General features: G+C 35.7%; 1 protein-coding gene and 1 pseudogene across 1 annotated transcript in view; both read right to left on the bottom strand.

Annotated features, from left to right (window-relative positions):
* Positions 1-16,881, bottom strand: part of LOC138305358 (1-acyl-sn-glycerol-3-phosphate acyltransferase delta-like) — an 82,690-nt gene that overhangs the window by 53,424 nt on the left and 12,385 nt on the right. The window lies entirely within an intron of this gene.
* Positions 707-9,333, bottom strand: LOC138305309 (reticulon-4-interacting protein 1 homolog, mitochondrial-like; annotated as a pseudogene).

Below are 16,881 nucleotides of genomic sequence, written 5' to 3'. Positions count from 1 at the left end.
GTAAATGTTTGTTTAGAGTTACGTTGGCAAAAAAAATATGGTCGGGAGCATTTTTTTCCTTTTTATTTTTTTTTAGTGTTTTTCACTCTAAAATGATGGCCGGAACCGGAGTCTGAGATCGAAATCCCGACTTTTTAATACTTTTTCTTAGAAAAGTGGAAAAAACTTTAAGGTCGGGGGTAAAAAATTAGGGTCGGTCGGGTAACCCTAAACGGACATTTTTTTTTGGCCTCACATTATCCTTACTTATCCTATATTTTGAAAGCTACGTGTACTTTGTGTATTTATAATATTATTATCCACATATTTATAGGCTTTTAAGTGCTCCTTTTGGATACTTGTGGAATTGTTTGTACAAAGGAACAACCATGTTTTAATCCAAATAGTTGAAAAAGCAATAAAAGTAAAATAAATTGATATCTTGATTTGTAACAGGAATGATTCTGGTCCCATCAACAGATACACATGAGATCAAAGTGAGATCTTGACATCCATCAATGAAGATCTGTGTAACGCCAATAATTGACGGATCATTTTCTGTTTTTCCCCATTTAGTGTTTTTCATAATATTTAACATAATTATAGGGGACACATATGACCTCACATCATTATCTTGTGTTAAAGCATTGACTTAAAATCTTAGCCATGTGGTGTATATACTTGGTGTATTCCTTGGTTAAATAGAAATAAGACACAAAAAAATAAAATGAATTATATCATTTAAATATCTAGATGAACACAGGAACATAATACTACAGAAATATTAATCATTGAGAGATCATAACTTTGTCTCTGAACCACAAAGGGATTTCCTTGGAGCTTTTGTCAGGGTTTTACACATATCACTGTTTTGCCTCTTCCATGGAGTTGCCCAACTTTTTCATAGGCAGCAGGAACTTCTTCAAAGGAGAACACTTTCTCTACCACAGGTTTTATCTGAAAATGGACATATAACAGGGTTATCTTCCTTGAAATATTTCAAAGTTCCCCAAGATCTCATCTTCCACTTCTTAAGGAATATTTATTACGAGGGGCCTTCACATAAAAGATTTAAGTGAAATTTGCAGTTTTTTCAGAGTGCACTTAAATCGTTCACAGACCAAATACTTTTTGAATTCATTAATATTCAACATACCAGTATAAATATATGTCATAGCCATAGTAAATTCATGAATGAAAGTGTGTGTGAATGTTTTCATAAAGTCAACAACTTTCATTTTCTTTCATAAACTCACCTGTTTCTCCTCCACCATGCCAGCGATTGTGTTTAGCGCTCTTCCATTTGGCATGAAGAAGGCTACTCTGTAGTTCTTTCCTTCTCTGAACCCCTAGTTAAAGAAAGAACGTTTTATTGCAGTAACACTTATATATTAATGGGTCCAAAATAGAAAGATCTTATATTTTCTATAGCATTCATATGAATTCTAAGAGATTTACATGTAATAACTTAATTTCTTTTTGTCACCCACCTCTTCCCGAATCTTCCTTTATCTTCCTTAAAAAAAACCCTCTAAACTTACTTCCCCCCCCCATCTCTTTCTTTCTAATCATATCTTCCTGTAGCATGACTAATGTATCCCTATCTTGGGCTTCAAACATAGTTGTTATGTATACATACACTTTTCTAGCTCCCTTCACTCCCAATCTTTTATACTTTATCTGCTTTCTCAGTTGATCAATTATTCCTTTTTGTGTGTTTAAAGTAATGAAGTTGCTGAAGCTTATGAATATATATCACTAACACAATCATATAGATTTTTTTTGTGATGGAAACATTTCATATCTATATATGTACTGTACCTTGAGAATATCAAGTCCTAAGTCAGCTCCCCATTTGAGGGCACCGGGGAGGAGACCATGGCTGTCAGTCTCGGGAAGTAGAGGAGATGCTATTGTTACAAATTTCCCACCTTTCCAATTTTTCAGGAAATCTATTGAGTAGCCTGTCTTTTCCTTTCCCAGCGTATCATATATCAAATCAAATCTAAGAAATAAAATGATTCAATTGGAGAATGACATTGCATCTTATAGGTAATCAGTTGTGCATTCTAACAAGTAAATGTACATCATTTATTCTGATGTATTCACATTTTCAGTAAAAACACATAAAAACCTGATCAGAGGATGTGGTGCTGAATCTATAAAGATAACACTTGCCTAAAAAAAAGACAAGAGATCCCAGAGGGATCTTGGCGCCCACCAAAGAATGATCTATGTCTGACAATGGAAAGATGGATCTTTTCTCTGCTTTTCAAACTTTTTCAAACATACTACATACAAAATTTGAGACAGATCACTTCAGTACTTTCTGAGAAATAGCAGTAACAAACTTCAACTAGCAAAATCCAAGATGGCTCCTTGGTGGCCATCTTGTTGATCGATCGGTACCAAATTGCAATATGCCAAAATAGGGCCCTAGGGAAACCTACAAATAAAATTTGAGACAGATCCCATCAGTACTTTCTGAGAAATAGCGATAACAAACTTTAACTATCAAAATCCAACATGGCTGCCTGGCTGCCATTTTGTTGATCGATCGGTCCCAAAATGCAATATGCACAACTAGGGACCTAGGGGAACCTACATATAAAATTTGAGACAGATCCCTTCAGTACTTTCTGAGAAATAGCGATAACAAACTTTAACTATCAAAATCCAAGATGGACGCCTGGCAGCCATTTTGTTGATCGATCGGTCCCAAAACGCAATATGCACAACTAGGGACCAAGGGGAACCTACATATGAAATTTGAGACAGATCCCTTCAGTACTTTCTGAGAAATAGCAATAACAAACTTTAACTATCAAAATCCAAGATGGCTGCCTGGCGGCAATCTTGTCGGCCGATCAGTCTCAAAATGCAATATGCACAACTAGGTCCCTAGGGGAACTTGCATATGAAATTTGAGGCAGATCTCTTCAGTACTTTCTGAGAAATAGTGATAACAAGAATTGTTAACGGACGGACGGAAGGACGGACCACGGACCACGGACAAAAGGCGATTTGAATAGCCCACCATCATCAGATGGTGGGCTAAAAAAAAACACCTTTGTGATATTAACATAATTGAAGAGAATAATTTAATCATATGATGTGAAATCAAATGAAAATTATGAATTGTAATTCATTTAAGCATTGATGTCACTATTTTTTAATTTTATCAGGGTATGAAAAAAAAATTGTTTGCAAACTGTGTGAATCCGCATAGCGGATTCTCACAAAAGTTTGCAAACAATTTTTTTTTCATACCCCGATAAAATTAAAAAATAGTGGCATCAATACTTATAATTAATTTTATACTCTATTTGATAAAATGAAGTATGTTTAAATGTAACATTATAGTGGTTTTTCAAAGGATTCTTTTTTCCAAATCAATACGCAACGTCAATGTCTCTATTGTGACGTCACGATAAGGTCGGGGTTTCGCGCCATCCTCAGATTTTTTTTTCATAGTGGTATGCAAAAAAATATTGGCCAATCAGAAAGTCAGATTTGGTATGAAAACAAAGAAAAATTAATCATATTAAACTCAATGGATTAGTGAAGAATATGTATTAATGAAATGCTTGTTGTAATAATGATAAAAGACAACACATCTGTAAAACATATAATCATTTAATGTCCAAAGACTTTACATTTTTTTTTTAATATTTCATTAAGATGGTACAATATTTTGTTTGAGCAAACCAAAAATGTTTGCACCAGTCATGATAAGACACAGTGTACATTCATATGAATTATTGATGAGGGGAAATTAAGTACTTTAGTCGTTCATGTACATTGTGTATTCTTGCACATCTCATATCAGGTTGTTCTGTATCAGCCTTTTAATTTGAAGACAATGTATTAATCAACCATTTTTGTGTCGCCTGCAATGAAAGGGCGACACTTAAGTATCACTATGTCTGTGGCGTCGGCATCAGTGTTGGCATTCAGGAAAGGGTTTCTGTGCAATAATTAAGCATTTAAGTCCGATTTCAAATTAATGCTTTATATCAAAGTGACCTGGGATGAGTTCGAAAATGGTCAAAATTCCTCAATATTTACAAGAGTTACAAAATTTCAAAATTGTCGAAACAGATAAATATGTGGTTTCAGCTCGATAACTTTAATATTTATTGTCCAATTTCAACCAAATTTGGTGTATTGCTTTATATTAATGACATCTCACATGGGTTCGATACTGGTCAAAATCCGTCAATATTTTCAACAGTTACAGGACTTTAAAATTGTCAAAACAGTATGGTTCCGCTCGATAACTTTAGTATTTATTGTCCCATTTCAAACAAATTTGGTATATAGCTTTATATTAATGAGATCTCATGTGGTTTGACACTGGTCAAAATCCGTCAATATTTGCAAGAGTTACGGGACTTGATAACTTCACATAATTATTAACAATATTTTCAACTGTATGTAAACTATTTTTTGTGGAATTCTTGTTACACTGTATATCTAGATCAAATAATGCCCACTTACTTTTCCATCTGCATGAGTTCAGATCTAGGATCCTGAGTTTTGTAATCGATCACGACATCTGCTCTCAAATCCCGCACCAGACCTAGTCCATCTGTTCCACAGATGGCAGTCACATGGCCACCCCAGGCTTTCAACAACTGAACAAGAGGCCCATGGGCCTTAACGGTCATCTGACTAATAGTACAATACAACATAGTCGTTTAAAGATCTTAGCCTATTTGACCCCTATGACCTTGAATGAAGATCAAGGTCATTCATTTGAACAAAATTGGTAGCCCTTCATCCCAGCATGCGACAGGCCTAATATCAGGTCTCTAGGCCTCTTAGTTATTCACAAGAACTTGTTTAAAGGATTTTAGCCTATTTGACCCCTGTGACCTTGAATGAAGGTCATAAGTCATTTACTTGAACAGACTTGGTAGCCCTTCATCCATGCATCCTGCAGGCCCAATATCAGTACCCTAGGCCTTCTGGTTCTTGAGAAGAAATCGTTTAAAGATTTTAGCCTATTTGACCCCTATGACCTTGAAAGAAGGTCAAGGTCATTTATTTGAACAAACTTGGTAGCCCTTCATCCCAGCATTCTACAGGCCTAATATCAGGTCTCTAGGCCTCTTAGTTATTCACAAGAAGTTGTTTAAAGGATTCTAGCCTTTTTGACCCCTTTGACCCTGAATGAACGTCAAGGTCATTTATTTGAACAAACTTGGTAGCCCTTCATCCATGCATCCTACAGGCCCAATATCAGTACCCTGGGCCTTCTGGTTCTTGAGAAGAAGTCGTTTAAAGATTTTAGCCTTTTTGACCCCTTTGACCTTGAATGAAGGTCAAGGTCATTCATTTGAACAAACTTGGTAGCCCTTCATCCCAGCATGTCACAGGCCCAATATCAGTACCCTGGGCCTTCTGGTTCTCGAGAAGAATTCGTTTAAAGATTTTAGCCTATTTGACCCCTTTGACCTTGAATGAAGGTCAAGGTCATTCATTTGAACAAACTTGGTAGCCCTTCATCCCAGCATGCCACAGGCCTAATATCAGGTCTCTAGGCCTCTTAGTTATTCACAAGAAGTTGTTTAAAGGATTTTAGCCTATTTGACCCCTGTGACCTAGAATGAAGGTCAAGGTCATTTATTTGAACAAACTTGGTAGCCCTTCATCCCAGCATCCTACAGGCCCAATATCAGTACCCAAGGCCTTCTGGTTCTTGAGAAGAAATCGTTTAAAGATTTTAGCCTATTTGACCCCTATGACCTTGAAAGAAGGTCAAGGTCATTTATTTAAACAAACTTGGTAGCCCTTCATCCCAGCATTCTACAGGCCTAATATCAGGTCTCTAGGCCTCTTAGTTATTCACAAGAAGTTGTTTAAAGGATTTTAGCCTATTTGACCCCTTTGACCTTGAATGAAGGTCAAGGTCATTCATTTGAACAAACTTGGTAGCCCTTCATCCCAGCATGTCACAGGCTCAATATCAGTACCCTGGGCCTTCTGGTTCTTGAGAAGAAGTCGTTTAAAGATTTTAGCCTTTTTGACCCCTTTGACCCTGAATGAACGTCAAGGTCATTTATTTGAACAAACTTGGTAGCCCTTCATCCATGCATCCTACAGGCCCAATATCAGTACCCTGGGCCTTCTGGTTCTTGAGAAGAAGTCGTTTAAAGATTTTAGCCTTTTTGACCCTTTGACCTTGAATGAAGGTCAAGGTCATCCATTTGAACAAACTTGGTAGCCCTTCATCCCAGCATGTCACAGGCCCAATATCAGTACCCTGGGCCTTCTGGTTCTCGAGAAGAAGTCGTTTAAAGATTTTAGCCTATTTGACCCCTTTGACCTTGAATGAAGGTCAAGGTCATTCATTTGAACAAACTTGGTAGCCCTTCATTCCAGCATGCCACAGGCCTAATATCAGGTCTCTAGGCCTCTTAGTTATTCACAAGAAGTTGTTTAAAGGATTTTAGCCTATTTGACCCCTGTGACCTTGAATGAAGGTCAAGGTCATTTATTTGAACAAACTTGGTAGCCCTTCATCCCAGCATCCTACAGGCCCAAAATCAGTACCCTAGGCCTTCTGGTTCTTGAGAAGAAGTTGTTTAAAGGATTTTAGCCTATTTGACCCTGTGACCTTAAATGAAGGTCAAGGTCATTTATTTGAACAAACTTGGTAGCCCTTCATCCCAGCATCCTACAGGCCGAATATCAGTACCCTGGGCCTTCTGGTTTTTGAGAAGAAGTCGTTTAAAGATTTTAGCCTATTTGACCCCTGTGACCTTGAATGAAGGTCAAGGTAATTCATTTGAACAAACTTGGTAGCCCTTCATCCCAGCAACCTACAGGCCAAATATGAGTACCCTGGGCCTTCCGGTTATTGAGAAGAAGTCGTTTGAATGAAAAGTTTACGGACGGCGGACGGCGGACGGCGGACGGCGGACGGCGCACGACGACGGACGGTGCATGATGACAATAGGTCATCCTGACCCTTTGGGTCAGATGACCTAAAAACAAAACCCAATATGTCCAATCATACATTTTTTTTATTATTATTAAAATTAATGAAATATTTTCACAGTAGCACTTTAAGTGCATTTTCACGCTGATAAGCATTCAAATAATTTGTGATCGAGTATATAACACTTTCTTTACACAATAAAGTTATAATAAAAATAAATAATACTAAGAGTTAATTTATTTTTGGTTAGAATTTCTGCTTTTAGAATGTAAAGAAGATCTTCCTGTATACTAATACATTGATAAATAAATGTTCCACCCCTTTTAATAGTCTTTGCTTTTTACCAGGACCAATTCATAATGATAATATATTTGATTCACATTATATTCACCTGTATTGCAAAAGTTCCGATTCCACCAGATGCACCATGAACTAAAATCCTGGAACAGGTGAGCAGATCCAAATCAGCAAGAGGGAGATAATCAACAATCTCAATATACAAAGGGGAGATAATCAATGATACTGTTAAGGGTTGTGTAAGTTATGACAAAGTTAATCCCAATTTGCAAGAGGTAAATAATTAAGTACATGCATAACAACTATTATCCTCCAACAGGAATTTCATTATGAATTAATGAAATTATAGTCCTACATTATTATTATATGAACATACAAATTACGTATTTGCAATCTTATTGATAAACTGCTTAAAACTTTATGGCAAAGTTTGAAACGTTTTTAAGAAATTTGGTTAAAAATTGATGATAAAAACAGAGAGTTAATACTTTGCTAATATTATAAAATCAGAATGTTGGTAGGACCCAATTCAGATATGGGTATCCATGATACAGGAATAAAATACCTTTTTCCTTGTGTGTTTCCGGAGGTTAATTCTCCGACTTGTACTAGTGCTGCCCAAGTCGTAGCTGCTACGTAAGGAATAGAAGCAGCATCTATGTGACTAAGAGATGGAGGCTTCTTAGAAATCTAAAACAGAAATAAGAATTTTTCAGCATGATTACTGTGTCTGTCCAGTCTTGTTTAGTATCTTGATTAAAACAGATGCTTCAGCTTAAGTTGTGTCAAATCCATAATAACAAATCAACAATATGAATAAATATTACAGAAATCATTTTACACTACTTTTTATACATCAATACATCAGGGTAGTCCATGATGACCTAGATAATTGCCAAACAATTTTTCAGCAATCACCCATTCTTCTCACTAGCTCTGTATAATCAATGATCTGGTGGAACCTTAGCACAATGATTGGCTTACAAAAAGATTAACTGAACATGAACATGTCCACTGCCTAATATTCATTGGTGTAATAGTGTAATATTTTAATCAGATTTGTGCGTATGCATACTATAGGGCTTTACTAAATGAAAGACAATGTCATACAATACCTCATTTAAAACCTGCTACAGCATACTGGGCATGTGACCCTTGTTTCTGACCTCCAAGAGTTCCCCAAACCTTTCAAAATGTAGAGACAGACTGATTTAAAGGTACTTTTAAATGATATAATTTTGTTTCTGTATAAAACAATGTGTATGTATCACTAAACATAAACATCTTGATAAATAGAATTAGCTTTTTTTCCCTGTCCTATCTGGTAAAGAATTTATAAGAAATATGAACCCAGTACAAAGTATTTATAAAGCTTACCTCATCTCCAACCTTATATTTTCCTACAGCCTTTCCCTTTTGAGCGATGACTCCAGAAAAGTCGCGGCCAAACACCAGAGGAAATTCAGCAGCTGTTGATACAGGGGAGGCCTTACCTCTCAGGACATTCAATACATCTTTTCCATAACCCTCTTAAAAAGCAAAGGAAAAATTTTGTAACAAAGTGAAATCATAGTATATAAACTTGATCCTTCCAACATTAGTAAATTGAACAACAAGCATATGATTCACATAGGGTCTCTGAATCTACAGAACAAACAAAAAAAATTTATAAATGGTATTCAAAACTTATTTTATCATAATTGTTTTTTAGAATGACCAAAATATCAAAATGTTGATGAATTAATCATCTATATTGATTCCTTACTTGTCATGAGTACATCTATAGGATTAACACTAGCAGCATGTATCTCCCCAATACTTCATTGGGGCTGTGAATGCGGGGAACACGAGCAGTGGAAGAAAACGTAAGAGCCTCAGGACCACCATAGTCATGCATTTGCCAGGAGCCCATCACTGTACGCTGTACAGGTTTTTTCCCTGTTGCAGCATACTGTCGCCAATACTGTAAGCGTGAACATGTCACGCCCTGCTGGCATTTCAGTAAAGTGTTAGATAAAAGCCGCACTAATTTCACATGCATATTTCCCTCAGATTACAACTTATGAGTTGGTAATAATACTTTCATGATAACACCTGGAAGGAAAAGCAAAACTTATTGATGCATTATAGATATCATTCTATAACTACCATCAGCAGCAAAATTATTTAAGGATTAACTTGAATAGATATTTAATGTTATGGAGATATAACACAAAAATCTGAGTGTACTCTAAATAAACCGCGAAGCGGTTTATGATGAGAGTACACTCAGATTTTTGTGTTATATCTCCATAACATAAAAAATTTATTCAAATTAATCCTTATAATTCAATTTACTAAAGATAATCTCTTTCAACATTTAAAATTCATTTTGGGACTCTTTTGTCTATGAATTTTACGATCTCAGTGCAAAATCAATTAAGAAATTGTTTTACAGTTATGGAAAACAAGTAACCTTACTTTTAAATGTAAAACATTAATAAATCAAAATGATTGGTATATATTTAGTGCTTTATTAACGATTATTGTGAAAGAGGAGTTTACAAGGGGAATATAAGGTGAAAATACCAAATAGATATGGGAATGGAACACACATCATTTAGAAAGAAAATGTGTTACTTTAGCATTTTAAGTTCTATCGGTATCATCGCAAAGGAATGATATATCTGGTGGAAAGGTATATAGTAGGCTAGTTACGTGTATTCGTTCTAAGTTGCAACCTGACAAACAACATAACGAAGATTGGTCTCTGCATTTACCCTGTTAAAATCATGAGATCGTATTCTGAAAGGGCAGGTCGAATATTTAATCAAGGTATCACTCCTTTTATATCAATGATATTTTGCGTGTATATAGATGTTAACTTCACCTGATGAGTGTCTGTTTCCGACATTACATGATCGTGAAAGGCGACTAAATTTGGATTATTATCTCCCTAACGTCTCCATTTACACCGCCTAACAAGGACATGGCCGCGACACTCATGCTTAGTGCTCAGCATCAAGGGTTATGTGACGACTGTGGCGGCAAATTTCACGTAGCTTTCACGTAGCTTTACAAAAAAGGGTAAGTGTTCTATTGTATCAAAGAGAATATACTGCAGACCATACGCACGCATTTCACACACACACACACACACACACACACACACACACACGCAACACACAAGAGCTATAGCTAATTAGCTAAACTCTTGTCCTCATTATAGTGCTATCTCACTGAAAGATGTCATCGAAGACACCACACAACCACAGCACATCCGATCACATTATACAATCAGTTATTATGGACCATGGTGTATCGGCCAGGCGAGCACTCAATTGAAGTCTAAAAAAGAGTCAGTCTCTTTTTACACCGGCTCTGGTCTTTTGTCTGGAATTGAGTGTCCGTCCCTGTGCGGAAAGGCCCTGGATTCTGCCCCTGGCCGAGACACATCAAAATATGGTATAATGATAGTTTTTTGTTACAATCGCGTTTGGCGTGATGCGGATAGGGTGACTGGTTTGTCCGTTGTCAGTATAAGTGTGGTAGAGTAAGGTGTGCTGTTCGGTGTCATTGGTGACGATATATATAATGTATAAGAGTTTCTCCATTACAAGGAGGTGCAGCTCGAATACACCGAAAACTTACATATACATATGCACATACAACACAAGCCCTACCCAGGATGCCATCCTTAAATGACCATTGTTATGAGGACGCTTGGTGTCTTCGGTGGCATAATGTAGTGATATAGCACGATACAAAGGATACAAAGGGTACAGAGTTCGTCCGTTACAAGAAAAGTAGACACAACACGAATATAAGGGAAGCCGTCCTTAAGTGAAACTAGTTTCGATAGAATATATCAAAAGTTATAAACCAAACTATGCCGTTTAAGTTGAATTTTGACGAACTTTGGTTACCCCGAATATAGTTCTTATGTAATGTTAATACTGATAATTCATGTTGTTATATTGTAAGTGTAATAATTAGATGGAATTTCTAGGCACTTACTTATGTCAGAGACCCTAACTTTATTTGAAAACTTTTCTAAAATCAATATGATTTGTTAATTGAAATCCCATCCATCATCATAACAGTAAGTTTCCGTACATAATATCTTGATAAACATGATGGTATATCACATCATGTGTTAATCGCAACGATTTTATATTACGTGTTTCTACCATGTGGCGACAGTAATAGGATTAATGAATATGTGTCAATTAAAGTTAAAAAGTCATCATTAATGATTCAGAGAGCACACGTCGATGTAACAGTATCTACTCAGGACGTATGGGTTAGTAGAGCAGACAGGATGGTATTAAAAACAGAGCACGAGTGGTGATGTAGACAGGGCATATGGGGCAGATTAAAGATGGATGGGGTGGAGATCAGGGTATGGGTATATTAGGCCTTTCTAGGATGGCCCATCCTGTATGTAATTTATTGCGTATATTAACTGCGGGTATGCTTGGGAACCTTCGGTATGTTCGTGCTGTCTTTTAATAATGTAACATTAGCCATATTCTAGTGCTATCTCTCTGAATATCATTATCAAATCAATGAGCGACACACCCTATCCGGTCTTCTAATATACACATTCACATTACACTGAAACGGACCAAACCAGTTGTCCTAGCAGAACCCAAAGTCTTCCTCTGAGGATGGAAGAGGCCGCCAAAAGTGTGATGGTGGCCTTGTAATCGTGGAATCGTCGCACCCTTATATATAGTGCTATGTTATTAAAGCATGCTGCTTAGACATTAAAGTTGTATTTCTTGTAATTTTCGCTGTATCGATATGTCGTTTTAACATCTGATATTTGAATATTGACATGTAACTTGATGATTTAGCTCCCCAAAACCATATGTCAGTCTATAAAAAGAGCCGAAATCTAGGTAATATATTCCTGGTTGTGAATAAAACGCCTTCAATCTCCGCCATATTCAGTACCTTCGGGTTTTGTCGGAATTCCGAATCGTATCACGTCCTGCACGTGGTGATCCAGGTAACTAGCGTAAGCGCACATATGTTTGTTTACGTTTTCCTTCTGGCTAATATGAGCAAATCGTGCTTGTTTATGTCCACAGTGCGGGTATTTGAAACATCTAATTCAAACATTGCCGTAATTCAATATTGTGTGTATAAAAAATTGTAATGTGCGAGCATTAGTTTTCTTTGTAAATCCAGTCTGCTATGGTCGACCACGTGTTTTGTTTACGAAAAACTGTTGACACTTCTCTTGGTTTCACAACTCTCGTGTTACTTCGAGATTGTCGCGACGATGTTCGGAAGAGTTCGGCATCTTTCGAGCCTATTTTTTACGTGTACACGTTAAAGTGAATAGTCGGGCAAAGGAAACCCGTCTAAATGCGTTCTTTGGCCTTCCAAAAGTCATTGTATACCATAATGATGGTCAAGTTCTGCTTACGGTGTCCAGTTTTGACCATTGAAATTTTGGGGAAGCCCCGTGTAAATTTAGCACAGTTCTAAATATAAATTCTCCAAACTCTTTGAAAACGAGGCTGCGTGGAAATGTCAACATGGACATGTGTTTCTCAGTCGTGTCGCGATCGGTTTCGTTTCGTGTGATAAACCACTAATGCGGTATGCAAATTGTTGTTTTGAGATGATACATTTGATGCAAATGAAGTATTCTTACATTAATGACAATGCTTTGTAATCATTTTTCGATAAAAGCATCTTGTACATGGAAATCGACACAAATATTCGGCCGATGCAGAGATGGGGCCCCGGCAAGGGGCAATTATTGCAGCATAGCATTCGTCGTATTTTACATCAACCGAATCATGAAGGTTAAATACAAATAATCGTAACAAAACCACACGAAAACGTTCCATAGAACGTCCATGCATGTAGCTGTCAACGATGTGAAAATACATTAGCTCATACATAGATATTTTACAAGTACAATATATGTGTTCAATTATTCGTGTAGTTTTTTTGCAGTGATTTAATTAAATTATCTATGTCTCTGGTTGGTTTTTTTTGTAAACAATATTTGAGTTCTGGAGAGAGATGACATGAATGTCCAGCTGGAAGGAAAGAAACTTTTATGATGTATATGTATCGGTCAATGTATATATGTAAACGTACATTCCATGTAGCTGCTATACTGAATTACAACTAGGAAATTCTCTCAAACATTGATAATATTTAATTCTTCACATTCATGTAGGCCTATGCTGTGAGAATTAACACATCATATATATTTCCAGAAAACATATAGGCCTACATGTATGTTACTTTCCTTTTCTGTTGTTTCCTGTTCTTTTTTGTGCTCTGGAGAAAAAGATGATTGAGTTGAAGAAAAGTAATTAATTAAGAGAAATGTGTACCACAGTACTTTGTCTGTAGCCGAGGGGTTCTATACTGTTTTAATAGTCCAGTAATTAATAATTAAATTGAAAATTTCAAAATTAAGATGAAATTGTAAATTCCATTTTTGAATGAAGTGGTTCCCCTCCTTTGAGAGTACACAGTGTGTATACCCTTTTTGGTTATTAGGAATAATACCTGAATAGGAACCTGAAATAACATGACAATCAATCAGGTATGTGTGTGTTGGGGGTGGGGGGGGGGGGGGGGGGGCTAAAAGACAGAAGAATCATGAGGTTGGGAAGTTGTAACTTGAGTGGGGGGTTGAAATATAGAAGAAATAGCTACAGATAACTGGAAGTGGAAGGGTGCTTTATCATTGATCTGGTCATTGCATATTTGGGGTTTACATGGCTTTTTTTTTGGTTATTTAGTCTCATTGATTTTGGAGCAACTTTGAATCCATATGGTACTGTATATCTTTCTTTTTTACATGTGTAGCTATTTCTTCTGTATTTCACCCTCCGCCCAAGTCACAACTTCCCAATAGGTACCACTTTTTTTGTTTAGAACTCAAATCAAAGACAGATGTACATAGTACTACATACTACATTTTAGTCTATGTGTTTGTAATCACTGTTACTACAGTATTAATACATAAATGGTCTATGTACAAGTTACACATAGACAATAAATGTGAAATTTGGTTCAGACAAAAAGATTTTTAACATTTCAGATAACTTGCTAGTTTTATGGTTTTATTTATATGTTGAGTCTACTCTCTTGTAAAGTAGAATTTAGAAATCCTAAGACAATGTTATCTATATTGCTATATGTAAAAAAAATCCTTATATTTTAAAAGTAATTGAAAAGCTATCTCACAAGCCCTGACAAACAAATGGGCAGGCATATGGATGCAAGAATTATAATCACTGGATCTAGAGGACTAATATAAACAAATATTTCTACAAAGTTAAACAATGAAAAAGTATTGCATCATAATTTTATTTAATGATTACAGTTGAAAGGAACATTTAATAAATTAATACTGTTTAAATGTTCTGTTCATGATCTTCTAGGTCCATATTGGAAAAGTTTACTTTCAAGAGCACTCAAATCAACATTCTTCAGTCTTCATATGATGCTAATTGTATGTATATGTATACATACACTTGTATACAGGTCCAAGGGATGAACTTTCTGCATTCATGTCACTATGCATGCATGGTGCCTGAAAAAAAGAACCAGCAATTTTTTATACTGTTGAATATGACAAAAATTGAAATGATCAATTTCAAATATATATAAATGAATAAATGTAGGTTCATTCTACAGGTTTTTATTTTTTATTTTAGAGAAAACATTTTATAAGTTGTGAACGTGTCACTGATGCATTTGATAGAATCAAATATTGTTTCAAAAAAGATACAAAATTCATTATCTATAGTTCCAACAAAAATTCAGAATAATTATATAAATGATACATGGCTGCAGTACATTTCAACTCTGTAAAGTTTGTCATATACACATGAACCAGGTACAGTTGTAATAAATATACAAACACTATTTATTATTATGACCAGAAATAATATTGTATGTGTCCTCCAAATATATCTAAAGAACAAGCTAAAACCTACATGTACATATGTATATGTGTATATCAGAACATATACAATACAATTTTACCAATTAACCTACAATGTAAATCCTATATACAATGTATGTGTATAACACTACCAGAACATGTACAGAACAAAAATTTACAAATTAAAAATCTATAAATATATACATCAGAACTGTATGAATTGACCGGTAGCATACAGGGCATTCATTACCCCTAAAGAGGCCCCACTAAAGAACCGCTATTTACCCCAGGGTTACGTTTTACGCGATTGGGGAACAGGTATGAAACATGTGACCATATGTGACCACTCATTTATGAAAAAATACTGCTAGGGACTATTTACATAATGATCAAAATACGAAGACTCACTCACAATCAGCTGAGCAGGGAGTACCGGGTACGTACACTGAGAAGTATAAAAGTACGATTTTACTAGCGCGGATCCGGAAAAATCGTACTTTCAAGTTAAAATCGGACTGGCGCTAGTAAAATCGAACCAGTATTAGTAAAACCGTATATGACGTTTTAAAATCGTACCGTTTTAGTAAAATCGTACCGTTTTAGTAAAATCGTACCATGTCATTAGTAAAATCGTACCATGTCGTTAGTAAAATCGTACCATGTCGTTAGTAAAATCGTACCATGTCATTAGTAAAATCGTACCAAACTAGGTCACGGTTGAGCGCCCACATCGCCAGATTTACCTGTGGAGCTGGCTGGCTGGCTGGCTGACTGCCAAATCAGAGACCCAGCTATACGGTCACTAGTTAGCCTACTGCAATATACAAAATATCGCTCCGTACGTTTTGTTTCTATATACTGGTACGATCGATTTAAGGATGTATTCTTCTGAGGTTTCGGTCCCGTTGAAGTCTCGTTTCAACATAGATCAAAGAAGTTATGAGATTTTCAAATATAATTTATCAGTATATGAAGCAAGTTGCCAGATGCAAATTTTGTCAAAAAAATACATTTCTATTTTTAGTAGAAATTTTTATACGGGGATTATAAGAAATGGCCCATTTGGCGGCCATTTTGAAATTGTGTCTTTTTTCGCTTCAAGTAGAGCCACAGTTTTACCATTTTTTCCTGAAATTGTTTTTACTTAAATCATTACTGCGCCATCATTTTAAGCTGTATTTAGCTAATTTTTGCTGCAAATCGTTACTAGGTTCGTAGTAATTAAAATATTTAGCATTAATATGTGAAACGATACACTTTTGTGACTTTATTTTTACATTTAATGATAATTTTGGCACTTTTATTTTTTTCTCTAAAATACTGAAAAATAACAAAAATTCAAATGGGACAAAAAAGTAAGCACACGGACCCCCAATTTTTCTTCCTGATTTAGAAAGAACAACCGTTTCCCTATTGATATGCAAAATAATAACAAAAGTTTAATACCAGAACTTTTTCTGTAAAGGGTTGAATTTGGCAAAAATGGCTTCAAATGGGGCATTTTGTAGCTCAAAATTAAGGGGTAGGGGTAGCATATGTTGTTATTCTGAGAAAAATTATTAGTCTATTTGATCAAAACTGGTATATTTTTAAAGAAGACTACTAGAAAATGAATTCTACAAACATTCATACATATCAAACACCTCATTAGGAAATTATGGCTTTAATCTCTATCTCATATGGTCAAAACGGCAAAATTCCCATAAAATCCAATATTTTGTCAACTAGGTGTCTTTAAGGGACAAAAGCT

Source organism: Argopecten irradians, chromosome 1 (assembly GCF_041381155.1).
Source record: "Argopecten irradians isolate NY chromosome 1, Ai_NY, whole genome shotgun sequence".
In the NCBI taxonomy this organism is placed as follows: Eukaryota; Metazoa; Mollusca; class Bivalvia; order Pectinida; family Pectinidae; genus Argopecten; species Argopecten irradians.
This window is presented reverse-complemented; position numbering and strand designations above follow the sequence as displayed.